Genomic DNA, 13102 nt, shown 5'->3' with positions numbered 1-13102 from the left:
GATGTCACCCTCAAAGAGAAATACCACATGGTCCTTGGCCTTTTCAGGATTCTAGTAGGCACTGTTTGTTTCTTCTTCTCAAAGCAGGCATAGAAGGCGTTCAGCTCCTCGGGTAATGAAGCTTCAGAGCCATCGATAGCATTCGCTCTCAGTTTGTAGGCTGTTATGGTCATAATCAAGGGAGATGTGGTTAGTGCAGGAACCTGATGTAAGGTTAAAGAATTAGTCATGATCTCATTGAATAATGAAGCAGACACACAGGGTAAAATTGACTACTCCTGCTTCTGCTTTTTACTTTCTTTGTTCCTTTTAGTTTGAGATCCAATAGTCTTACTGTGTGGCTATTGAACTCTTGCTTTATGTGGGTGGAAAAATGTACATTGCATTAAGAAAACAAGAACAGAAAGCAGACTCCTGGAGGAACTGGAGGGACATGGAAAGTCCAGCGAAGGGCAAACTAGATAAATTAAGCAGAGTGTTATAGAGAGATAGAGCTCAAAAATAGGCTCGTTTCGTTGAGTGAGGAAAACCAGTTTGACGGGTCCAAAGAGCAGCGAGTCTGAAAGCAGTCTGATTGTAACAGTGATCTTATTCACACTCATAGGGAAGTGCAACAGGGATAATAGAGACCCACGTGCACACACATACCACCGACGTACGCACACACAAACACACACACGCATGCAGGAAAGCCCGATATAATTGCGTCGGACTGAACAACTACCCGATACTTGCAACCATAGGCAGAAAAATAGCTTGATGAGTCAAGGAATATAATACCCGCCACCCTTTGATACAGTGTAGGCACGATTCTTTACTAACTAAATTAGGCTAATAATAACGGTGATCTCTACGTGTATAATACTACATTCCTCAACCCTCTGTCAGCGTGCACCTTACCAATGGTTCTCCAGCATTGCCCACGATTTGCAACCTGGAGTGGAGCTCGGAATCATCCCACAGGAAGAAAAGGCAGATGGTCCACACTTCATAGTGCAATCAGCTGGAGAGTCCTGCCCAGTTGTGGGTTAGGCGATTAAAGGAACCAATGGTCAGGTGCGTGCTAATCTGTGGGCGGAGCCTGACCTTGATTGGCAGATGAAGTGATTTCTGACTAGTTCTCGCTGGCATGGTCATGTGACATGTGAAAAAGAAACAGCAGGTCATTGTGACAGAGCGTTGAAATGAACAAAGAGATTTGTGCAAAAGGAACACTGGTGTTGGGGAATGGATTGAAAGGCTTGTTCCTCGGCGTAAGTTTAGTTTTGAGGTAACATTGAAAACCAAAATCACTGACATTTTGCTACTCCCAAATATTTGTCTGCTCCAATGTTTCAATGTTTCAATGGAAAACTTCTGGAGTGAGTAATGATTTGTGCTGACTGCTTTCTGGAATGTGTGACAGGATGCTTTTAGGTGGCTAATTTTACTTCTATTTTTGTGCAATTATTTCCCTCCTGTGGTGTTCATGTGGCAGGTCAGAGTGTGCAGTGATTTTACATTTTTAAATTTATTTATTTTTAAAATGTATACATTCAACACGGTAACAGGCCATTTGGCTCACGAGTCTGTGCTGCCCAATTTACACCCAATTAACCTACACCCCCAGTATGTTTTGAATGATGGGAGGAAACCGGAGAACGTACAAACTCCTTACAGACAGCGTGGGACTCGAACCCCGGTCCTGGTCGCTAGTGCTGTAAAGGCGTTGCGCTAACCGTTATGCCAACCGTGCCACCCCCACTCCAGAGATTTGATGTACACACAACGTCAACAAATGAAAAGGCCCTGCATTTCTATAGCACCCTTCACATCTTCAGTAAAGTCCCTGCCAGTGAATGAAAGTTATTCATAAGTGTAGCCATTGTTGTAATGTCAAAAAACAGTTGCCAATCTGCCAACAACAAGGTCGCACAAACAAAATTAGAAATTGATCATTTGTTTTGGTGAATTTGCTTGTGGAATAAATTTTGGAAATTCAAGGGAAATTTCTTTGCTTTGATCCAGACCCCTACCATGGCAATTTCCTCAGATGGCCGGAGATTTGGACAGCATAGGAGTGGGCTCTCCATGCCCACTGTTTTGTCCACTGATGTACTATGACACCAATGCTGTAGAAACTCAGCAGGTCAAACAGTGTCTAGGCAGTCCCCAGGTTACGAACAAGTTCCATTCCTAGGTCTGTCTTTAAATCGAACTCACAGATAATTCGGTACTTGCTGCTCATAAAGCTTTTAAATCACTGAAAAGGCTTCAAACTTTTTCTTGCACTAAAGAACAGGCTAACAGGCATTTTACACTTATTTTGATCCTCCACGGAAATGTTAACAGCAATGCAATCCAACTCAAAATGGAGTCTCCTTCCTCGAGCTGAAGCTGTGCATAGTCTATTTGTAAGTTTGAATTGTTCGTAAGTTGGACATTCATAACCAGGGGACTGCCTGTACTTTATGTTACAAAGATAAAGAAACAAAACCGATGTTTCAGGCTTGACCCCTTCATCACGGTATAACCTAATAATCCTTTAAAATACCGTGATGAAGGGGTCAAGACTGAAGCATTGGTTATGTATCTTTATCTTTGCAATATAAAGTACACTGTTTGAACTGCTTTATTTCCAGTTTGTCACTTAAATCACCCTGAACTGATATACTTGTTCAATATATTCCAAGTAGTTTACACAGGGCTGGGCTATCAAACTTGCTGGGACTTGAAGGTAAATCCGATTGGCCTTCTAATACTGCACCATACTCTCCAAAGTCAACATTTTCTAAAGCAAAATCTTTCATCCTTTCGCTGGCTACAGCGACAGAGTTACAAACTTGTAGAATTCCATTGACTGTCAGAAATAAATCTTGCTACCTCTACCTGCAATCACAAGCACACCCACCCAGCCCCCAAATTCCTGCTCTTTCTTGATATTCTAACATTATTTGCAAGTATTTTGCAATTGTCCTTTAAACATTACCCTAATTCTGTGCCTTTTCAATTTATTCCTCATCATTAAGTTCGATACAATAAAAAATTCTCCTTTCCCTCTGGATTATTTTGACAATATCTTATGGTGACTTATGGTGATTAACTCTTTCTATTGGAAACAGGATTTTTTTCCTCTGACAAAACCCAATGTATCGTTGAACACTTTCATTGAATCTCCTCTTGTACACATAGAATAACTCCTACTTTCTACATTTGCACTTCTATCATTCTGGTCATTTCCCTCAAGATGTCCCAAAACATTTCACATCCAACAATGTCCTTTGGAGCATAGTTACCATTGCAGTGCGAGGAATACAATGCGCATATAGGAACATACATACTGTACTTCAGTCATGGCCTAACAGAGCAATCTGCTTCCTCTCTGTTCTTTCACCATCCACTTTGCTGTCTTCCTCTCTGAGTTCAAAGTCCCCCATCATCACTCCCTGTTCCCAATGGAACCTGAAGTTGCAGACCAAAGGAGAGAATCTAGAGTGGGATGAACGGGATTTCTAGGTCATGAAGTCTATCTGAATTTAATGGGCTGGATGCTGAAACCTTTCTGTGACTTGAAAAGTTTAGAATCAGAATTTATTGTCATGAATATGTGGCTCGAAATTCATTGTTTTGTGGCAGCATTATCAAATTTAATTTTTAAATTTAGACAGACAGCAAGATAATAGGCTCTTTAGGCCAACAAGCCTGTGCCGCCCAATTAACCAACAACCTCTGGTATGTTTTTTTGAATGGTGGGGTGAAACGAGAGCCCCTGAAGGAATCCCACAGCAGACACAAGGAGAGCGTACATGCTTCTTACAGACAGTGATGGATTTGAACCAGGTTGCTGGCGCTCTAACAACGTTGGGCTAATCTCTCTGCTAACCTTTACAGGTACAAAAATTGCGAGAAATTACATTTCTGTAAGTAATCTATTTTTTTTAAATTAGTAGAAAAGAAGAGAAAAAAAAGTGAGGTCATGTCTGGTTCATTGTCCATTCAGAAATCTGATGGCAGAGGGGAAGAAGCTGCTTCTGTTCCATTGGGTGTTCCTCTTCAGGCTCCTGAAGAGGGCCTGGCCTGGATGGTGGGGGTCCTTGAGGATAGAGGCTGGTTTCTTGAGACATCGCCTCCTGTAGATGTCGTCGATGGAATGAAGGCTGGTCCCTGTGATGGCATTAGACGATCAGCACTTTAAATAAATTTGGAAACCCCCCCTCTTCCAAGAACTGTTGATTGATCAGTACTTGTGGACCAAAATAAAAGTTCCTGTCACAAAAATGTTGATAATTTTTATTTTCCATGCAATAAAAGCTTGGAGGGGTGGGGTGAGCGGGGCATGAGGTCATGTGCTACAAACCACGTGTAACAAGTAGCAATAGACAATGAACTAGACAGTGTTTAATTTTAAAACACATTTTATTTCTAACTCTTAAACTATCCTTAACACTAAATCTATCCCCAACTATACACAAGTGTACTAGTGAATGTGTGATATACACAAACCATTACAGTTCAGGTCAAAATCTAGAAAATTATTTCAACGTTCAGTCTTTCAAATTCAGTGTTGAAGTGGAGACCTTTGAAATTTGATGCCCAGAATTAACTATGAACCGATGGGAAGACTGGAGTTGTGGCTGCCACAGAGTCACGAATTCTCCTTGCGTTGCCTTTGAAGGAATGTCCATCCACATGAGCTGTGGTCATAACACTTCTGGTCTTTTCGTAGGTGAGACTTGAAATGGGCGACCTCCATGAAGCTTTCAAGTCCCTGGCACCGGTCTCTCCAAGTGATCTTCACTGTTAGTCACATTCAAAATGAAGCACTTTGCTTCCCAAAAGACCTTCCCAGTACTGGTAAATCCACTGAAAAGGCCCAATCATTCACAGAGCAGACTTTGCTCTGAATTCCACAAAATGGCTGGCCACTTTTGGCTGGTTCAAACATCTGCTTTCTCTTCAGCCGTCAGAATGGTTCTCCCTTGCAAAATCACAATGTCTTCGCAAATGTATCGAATTTGGAACAGATTTTGACAAACCTTCCCTCAGTTCTTCCAATGTATCAAATTGCTGCTGGGCTGTGACTTGCAATTATGCTTGTGTAAAATGTTAAATGTTAACTGTTGACCATTCAATCCCTCCTGTCTATACTATCCCTTACAGTGATTATCCTATTTTATTAAAATGGGAGCTCGTAATATATGACCCAATCTCCAGGAGAGTTCCAACTTGAGTTAGTAACCTTGGATATTGTTTCACTCTTATAGCTGCAGAGATACAGAGAAAGCAAATAAAAAAATGTTATAGCAAAAATTGCTATTTTATAGCTGCTCATATTACTGATGAGAAGGTTTGATGTGGTGTGGTTTAACACAGTGATGCTTTAATGGTGAAAATCATGATTCACAGAAGCATTTCAGCCAATGAGGAAGGGTTTCCCAAAATAGATTGTTTAGTTCTATTGACTGGAGTGAAAGCTAGTTGTCACAGAGACATCTGACAATTTTAAAATGTGAACAAATCGTCACAGTTAGATCCTGTTTCTCTTGGCAAATTCTTTCTCTGCAAAATGAATAAGAAAGCAGAAGAGCTTCTTGATAACTTGTGGCATTTCAGTCAGGCACAGGGGTTTGGTGTGAATAGAGGGCTGGGGGATGGAGGTGCCCACACCAACAGACCAAAGGGGAAACTGACCCTCACTACCCATTCCCAAATCACCCTCATCCATGTGTGGCACGGTTAGGTCAGCACAATGCTATTACAGCACCAGTGACCCGTGTTCGAGTATAGCACTCTCTGTATGTAGTTTGTACATTTGTCACAGCTGCATTCTTACATCGGGCTGGTCGCTGGTGGTGACACGGTAATGCGCATGTGCGGGCCCGAACAGGGAGCAGGAAGAGCTCGGAAGGAGGAGGGAAAGGGTGCTTCATGGTTACCTACGGATCTAGAGTGAATGGGAAAGAAGGGACAAAGAAGGTTGATGCTGAAAAATAAAATGTCAACACACATTTTGTGCTGAAGACAATCGAGAATGCCCTCTTCTCTGTTGGCATAGCATGTATCTAGTAGTCACTAAATGTTCTCCCCATGTCTGTGTGGGTTTCCTCCGGGTGCTTCAGTTTCCTCCGGTTGTAGGTTAATTGGGGTATTTGGGTGGCATGGGCCTGCGGGCGGGAAATGCCTGTTATCGCGCTGTATGTCTAAATTAAATTAAAAATAGGTTTTTCAAAAACTCCAATGTTATTTCTTATAAGAGGAAATGGTTTATCGTAACACACTTTCTGTGAATTCCTAGGCATTTAGGAAAGGTCAGTTAATTCTGAAAGAAGCTTGTTATTTTCCAAATGATTCACCAGATCTATTACTCAGTGCAATGCCAGTGCTTGTACGTGGCTCCTCTGTTTTACGATGTGTTTATGTTGTGCATCATATTTGCTGTCCACTTCCATCCTCCAATAAGTTGAGATGAACTGATCCCTATTCCTCTTTGATAAATCCTCCCATATTCCATTCCCGCAGCTAATTGTTCATTAGACCAGCCTTTTATCGGCTCTGCCCCCGCCCCAGTTTTCTTCTGTACTTTTCTCCTACCGACTACATGAAAAACCTAAAAAATGTTTATGTAACATGAAGTGAAAATAAGGCTTTTACTTAAATGTGCTGTGTCCCCCAGGGGACATTGAGAATACATGCATTAGAGCATGGAGAATGGGAGCAGGAGAAAGCTATTCAGCCCATTCTTGCTTTGAAAGGCTGATCTGTTTCTTTTCTCAACACTATTTTGCTCGAAAAAGGATTAATTGAAATCTAAATCCAGATGGGAGAAAGATTTAAATGTCCAGATTCAAGACGAAGTATGGTCAAAATTATGTTATGAAAGTGTAACTAATACAATTAATGTTAGATATCAAGCAGTACAATTTAATTTTTTTACATCAATTATATTATACTCCATACAAATTACATGCTCTTCATTTGAATTGTTCTAATCAATGTTTTAGATGTGATAAAGAAGTAGGATCTTTCCTGCATGCAGTCTGGCAATGTGAAACGGTAGATAAGTTTTGGAAGGATATCAGTATTTTATCAGGAAAAGTTTGGAAAGTGCAAATTTTGAAGGATTCGAGAGTATTTTTTATTGGGAGATAGTTCCCCATTGAAGTTAGATATTTTTCAAAAGAAGTTTTTAAGTGTAACAGCAGCAAAGAAATCTATAGCTGTAACATGGAAATCTGGTGATATTGTGGGGTTGAATAGATAGCGAATGGAACTATTAAATTGTATATCATTAGAGAGAATAATGTATAATTTACGAAATCAACCAGAAAAATTTGATAAGATTTGGAAGCCCTATATGCATTTTATTGCTGCGACTTTACCTGCAGTGTCCACCACGCCCTCATCCAACTGCCCTAATTAGTTATGGTTTCAGATTGTTATGTAAACTGCAATTAATTAAAAGATATAGGTTTATTAGACAGGCTTTTCTTTTTTCCTAATTTTTTTGGGGGGAGGTGTATTGGAGGATTTAAACCATGCTTTTTGCTTCAGATTTAAACCGTGTTTTTTACTTTTCCAGCCTTTGCTTCTGCAAGGCCGAGAACCTGCTTGTTTTTTAGAATCAGCAGACATAAGCTAAATTCCACTGAGGGGCCAGAGATGCAGTTATCTGACAAAAGGACATCTGTGTACCAAGAAAATTTAATCTTCCTGCCTGTTTTGGTCACAGACTGTCAGAGGACTAGCCTTGACACCAAATAAACCACTGAATTCAAAGTGATAAGCTGAAAGTTGTGTTATTCGATAGAAGCCTAGCTTGCTTATCTTTTTTTCTGTGCTGGGAATAGGTGCTTGGGTAAGCAGTTTTTGGGTAATATAAGCCATGGTCCCACTGCTGAAGTGGGAGACTCTCCGAGAGGTGGCAACATCTCTCAGCAAGAAGAAGAACTTCTAGAGTCCAGCCAACGTCCTGGTCGGGGGAGGTGGAGAACCTGCTACTGGTGCCCCGACAACCTACTACAAGTGTGCGGTCATTGCCTCGCTTCGGCAGTTGGGACCAGTCCAGGCATTGAAAAGTATAATTGGGAAGGGCTTGCATATTGTAGTTTGATATCAGCTTTAGAATTTGTAATAAAGATTTGTATAAACTGAAGTGCTCTTGGCATTTGTGTCTATTTTCTTTCGGTAGCTCAAACACTGTGACCAATCTAAAACGAACAAAGTGAGAGGTACAAGTTTACCCAGGACAGGAGGGAGAGGGGTGGGTGGGGAAGAAAATATATAAAAATTGTATTATTTTTGTGTCGTAATTTTATCTTTTTCATGTTATAGATAAATACTATGTTTTGATGCAAATGGAAAATAAAACTCTCAAAAAAAAACACACTATTTTGCTCCATTGAACCCAGAGCCATCATTTCTCTTACCAGACTAAAATCGTGGTCACGAGTGTACTAAATTTTAAATTTAGACACACAGCAGGTTAATGGGCCCTTCCGGCCTATGAGCCCATGCTGCCCAATTACACCAATTAACCTATAAACCCCAAACATTTTTGAAGGGTGGGAGGAAAGTGCATTCGAAGGAAACCCATGCAGGTCATGGGGAGAACGTACAAACTCCTTATAGATAGAGCCAGATTTGGTCGCTGGTGCTGTAATAACATTGCGCTAACACCTACACTAACCATGCCTTCATCACAGCGTCTCCTCACCTTACCTTGGCAAAGGAGTCCACACATTCACTCCTTTCTAGGTGAAAACAGTTCAAGATTCAATTTATTGTAATGTAATAAAACAGTATCATATTACATGAAATTGCTTTTGCCTGCTATAAGGCAGATTTGCCCTCAGCAGAAATTGCCTGAAGTGCCTCTTACAGTCAGAGAAGGAGAAGCAAAAGAGAGTCCCCCCAGAGTCACTGAGTATACGTAGATTTGCTTCTGCAGCCACACAGAGACCAGTCCAGACTATTAGCAACCCAGGCTCCAGGTCCGAACCTCTGACACGGTCAGGAACTCTTCAGCGCCCCCTTGCGTCCCCTTGCTCTGAGTTGCTGGCAGCCTGTCGCAGGAGCTACATACAAGCACCTACTCCCTCTGCATCTTAGGATACATGTAAACAGGATCAAATCTCATTCTTTCAGAAGTCTGGAACTCTGGAAAGTATAGACCCAGTGCGCTTCGTCTTTCCTTCTAGGTCAAACACCCATCAGTCACGGATTTTAGTCATGCAGTTAGAATGGGTGAGAGGGACAGAAGAGAGGTCAATCAGAGGAGAGGTTTGCTCTGCTTATGCTTTGCACTTACCATTCTGACAGAGTCTGTCACAGACCTAACGAGTAGGCCGTCAAGGTCTGTTGGCCATAAGGGTGCTTCAGAAAATTTAACACCTGGCCTCTACCCCCTGCCTTTGAGAGGAACCTGGTTCCCAATTCTTGGCGATAGGATGGACCTTATACAAGATTAATTTTTAAAAAAAAATTAATTTAAATTTTTTAGACATACAGCACGGTAACAGGCCCTTTCAGCCCCTGAGTCCGTGCTGCCCAACTTATACCCAATTAACCTACACCCCTGGTATGTTTCAAACAATGGGAGGAAATGGGAGCCCCTGGAGTGAACCCACACAGACCCGATCGTTTGCGCCATAAAGGCATTGCCCTAACCACTACGCCAACCGTGCCAACTGTGATGTCATCTTGTTCCTCATGCCTTTCAAATGGTGCATCAGGTTTGAGTGACTGAGATAAAAGATAAAACATAACGCTGGAGAAACTCTGCTGGTCAAACCGTGTACTTTATGAGGCAAAGATAAAGATATAAAACCAACGTTTTGGGCTTGACCCTTCATCGAGGTATGGGCAAAATGTGAGCAGGTGCCCAAGCGAAATGGTAGTGGGGAGGGGCAGGGGGAGGAGCATGGACCCTGTATTTCTGTTTGTGAAGCCTTCTGTGGACGGAGGTCACCGACACATCCTGCCTCCTGAAGAGTGTTTTTGATCTGTCGGGCAGACGTTTGGGGATTTTTCTTCATTATGATGAGAATTCTTCTGTCGTCAGCAGTGGAGGCCTTCCTTGTCCTACCAGTCAGTTCCTTTGTGATTACTGAGCTCACCAGTTTACTTTTTCTTCTTAACGACATTCCAAACTGCTGATTTTGGGAATCCTAAGGTTTGGGTGATGTTTCTTACTGTTTTATTCCTGTTTTTCAGCCTCATTGTGGCTTCTTTGACTTTCCTTGGCACAAACTCTGGTCCTCATGTTGAAAAAATGGCAACAACAGATTCCGAAGGTGATCAATAGCTCGAAGCCAGCCTAGCTCTCTTATACCTGCACTAATGAAGAAATGAAACATACCTGAGTACTCACAGACACCTGTGAAGCCAATGTCCCAAACATCATGATGCCCTGAAGTGGGACAGCCATGTATAAAAAGTGCTGATTTATTTATACACATGGTCAATCCAAAATGTATATAAATAACCTTGAATAAAATCTGCAATGTGCACTTTTATCACTTGTGAATTGGAGCAAATAAAGGAAAATCATGTATAAGGGAGGGTACTGTATGTTCAGAAGCTGAAAGTTACAGGCAGGTCCACAGGAGTGGTCAAGCAACAACAAAAGAAAGGCTTGCACTTATCTAGTGCATTTGCCAGCCTCATTGCCTTGTGGCCTGTGAGGACCATTTGTACTGTGGTGATCTAATGTGGGAAATGCTACAAACAGAAGATCTCACAAACAGTTAACAAACAGATGATGTGCTTTCTTAATGATGTTGATTGGAGAATAGATATTGACCAGGGCACTGGAGAGCATTCTATGGCCTTCTTAAGAATAACGTCATGGGATCTTTTTGCTTCCAACTGAGATGGAAGCCCGATTTCATGTCAGATGTGAATGACGGCGCTGCTAACAATGCTGTACTCCCTCTGTACTCGCCGGAGTGACGTGGTGCATGGAAGTAATTCTGGGAGCTCAGTTTCATTCCGTGCTTCATTAACAAAGTTGCACTGTCAAGTCAAGTCAATTGTCATCTGATTGTCCAAGTACAACCCGAAAAAACAGCGTTCTCCGGTCCTCGGTGCAAAACACACAGACACACAATCAGACATGACACACATACAGATAGGCAATATGCATACAGGACAAGTAATTTAGCTATAAAAATAAACAAATAAATATTGCTCTGTACAAATGAGATTGTCGGTTGGTTAGGGCAAGCAGTTCCTTTGGTTGATCAGCGTTCTTACCACCCGTGGGATGAAAATGTCCCTCAGCCTGGTGGTGCTGGCTCTGATACTCCTGTATCTCTTTCTTGATGGGAGCAGCTGAAATAAACGGTGTGCAGAGTGGAAGGGATCCTCAATGCATTTACGCACCCTTTTCAGTCAATGATCCCAGTAGATCACTTCGATGGGAGGGGGAGGGGGAAGGGGGCAGGAGGAAGACTCCAGTGATCTTCTCTGCCGCTCTTATGGTCGTGTGGATTGACCTCTGATCCATTTCTCTGCAGCAACCATACTGAAGCCTGGAGCCTTGTGTCTTCAGTGGGGCTGCAAATCCAATCAGACTTGCCCCAGAGTCTTCAGGGACTCATCTTCAAGATGCTGCTCCCGGCGACTCCTCTCCAGAAGAATCATGGAGGAATTAAACAAAATACATCTGGAGGCTGGACCTCATTGCACATGACAAAACCTCCAGAGTTGGCAACCACAACTCTCTTATGCTCCTGACGCTATGATTGAGAGTAGAAAAATCTCATTTCCCATGGTTTAAGGGAAAATGCAGTAATCGGTAGATCTCCACCTTAACTCCATATGCCTGTCTTGAAACCATGCATTCTTAGTAGCAAGAGCAATCTATAATTCTTAGTTCTGAACGTTTTGGCTGATCCCCAGCCCAAACCTTCAATCCTGACAGAAAAGTGCTCCAAATTACTATTCAAGGTTCTTTTATTGTCATGTAATAAAACAGAAAATGTAATATTACACTAATTTCCTTCAATCCACTGTAAGGCTGACAAAGATTTGCCATCAGTAATTGCCCAGTGCCCCTTACAGTCAGAGAGAGAGGAGCAAAAGAGAGTCTCCCCAGAGTCACTGAGTGTCCATAGATTCGCCTCCAGCATTCCTACATCCTTTGTATCCGCTCAACCATTTCAGTCCAGGCTCCGGATCCCAATGTCTGACATGATGCCCTTGGCATCCCACTTCTGATACCTTGTACCTGGCAGTCCGCAGCCAGGTGGGAGTCCTTTGACTCGCTGTTGCCAGCAGCCAGCAGCCTCCTGTCCCCAACAACTCATCCTTTGTGTGTTCTTCAGCCTCTCACTGATCTCCAGCTCTGGGTGGACTTCTCTGCTTCTTCCTCTCAAACGTGGGGGTGGTCTGCCCATTTTCTGGTGCCCCTCTAGAGTCTGCAACCTGCTGCGGCCGCTACTGAACAAGGGCACCACCGCTTTGGGCCCAGACCCCGTGGACGCAGGAATTTTACAAAAACCACCGTCAGCTCCTTCAACGGGAGGAGCCATCATCTGTTGGACTGGGCAGTGAAACCTTGTGGAGGGGCACTGTATCTCCACAGTCCGCACCAGTGGTGGCGCTCTATTGCAGCAGCCCCGCCATTTTTTGTGTGTCCTTTGTGAAAAAAATTTAAATCACGCCATCCTTGAGCCACACTCATCCAGATTGTCGTATTGTTTTTAATGGGGGCATACTGTGTGCAAAATATTATTCTCCCTGCATTACACTTCATTTGATAGAAGGTGTTTTGGGATGTCCTGTTGGAAAGGGATGCCAAAAATGTAGTGGAAATGCAAGTCTTTCTTTTAATTAGAGTCCTTCTACTGAAGCAGAGGACATCAGCATGAAGTAAACCAGTCGGATCTCTTCTGATTGAGTTGTATAATGAACCTCGAACAGCTGGGCCCCAGGCTGCCAGCCTGAGGGCTGATTACTATGACAGGATGCCACAGAGAATGGGTAACAGGACCCAACTGTTGACAGCAGGGGTTCCCAAGGGCTGTTGTAAACACTCTGCTGCCCACACGCTTAAATCTCCTGTGACTCAACTTCCGCCTACACTGCACTTAACCACTGAAAATCTCCACTGTTACCACAC

At 42.6% G+C, this 13102-nt stretch overlaps 1 protein-coding gene and 1 long non-coding RNA gene across 2 annotated transcripts in view; one reads left to right on the top strand and one right to left on the bottom strand.

Moving 5' to 3' along the window:
• The window catches only part of LOC138736267 (ras-GEF domain-containing family member 1A-like), a 181049-nt gene that overhangs the window by 153148 nt on the left and 14799 nt on the right, over positions 1-13102 (bottom strand). The window lies entirely within an intron of this gene.
• Positions 1159-10514, top strand: LOC138736268 (uncharacterized). The gene is made up of 3 exons (XR_011340188.1): positions 1159-1253; positions 3644-3870; positions 10192-10514. It is a non-coding gene; the product is annotated as an uncharacterized lncRNA (long non-coding RNA).

This window comes from Narcine bancroftii, chromosome 6 (assembly GCF_036971445.1).
Source record: "Narcine bancroftii isolate sNarBan1 chromosome 6, sNarBan1.hap1, whole genome shotgun sequence".
NCBI classification, from domain to species: Eukaryota; Metazoa; Chordata; class Chondrichthyes; order Torpediniformes; family Narcinidae; genus Narcine; species Narcine bancroftii.
The sequence above is the reverse complement of the archived record's forward strand: the minus strand, read 5'-3'. Positions and strand labels throughout refer to the sequence as shown.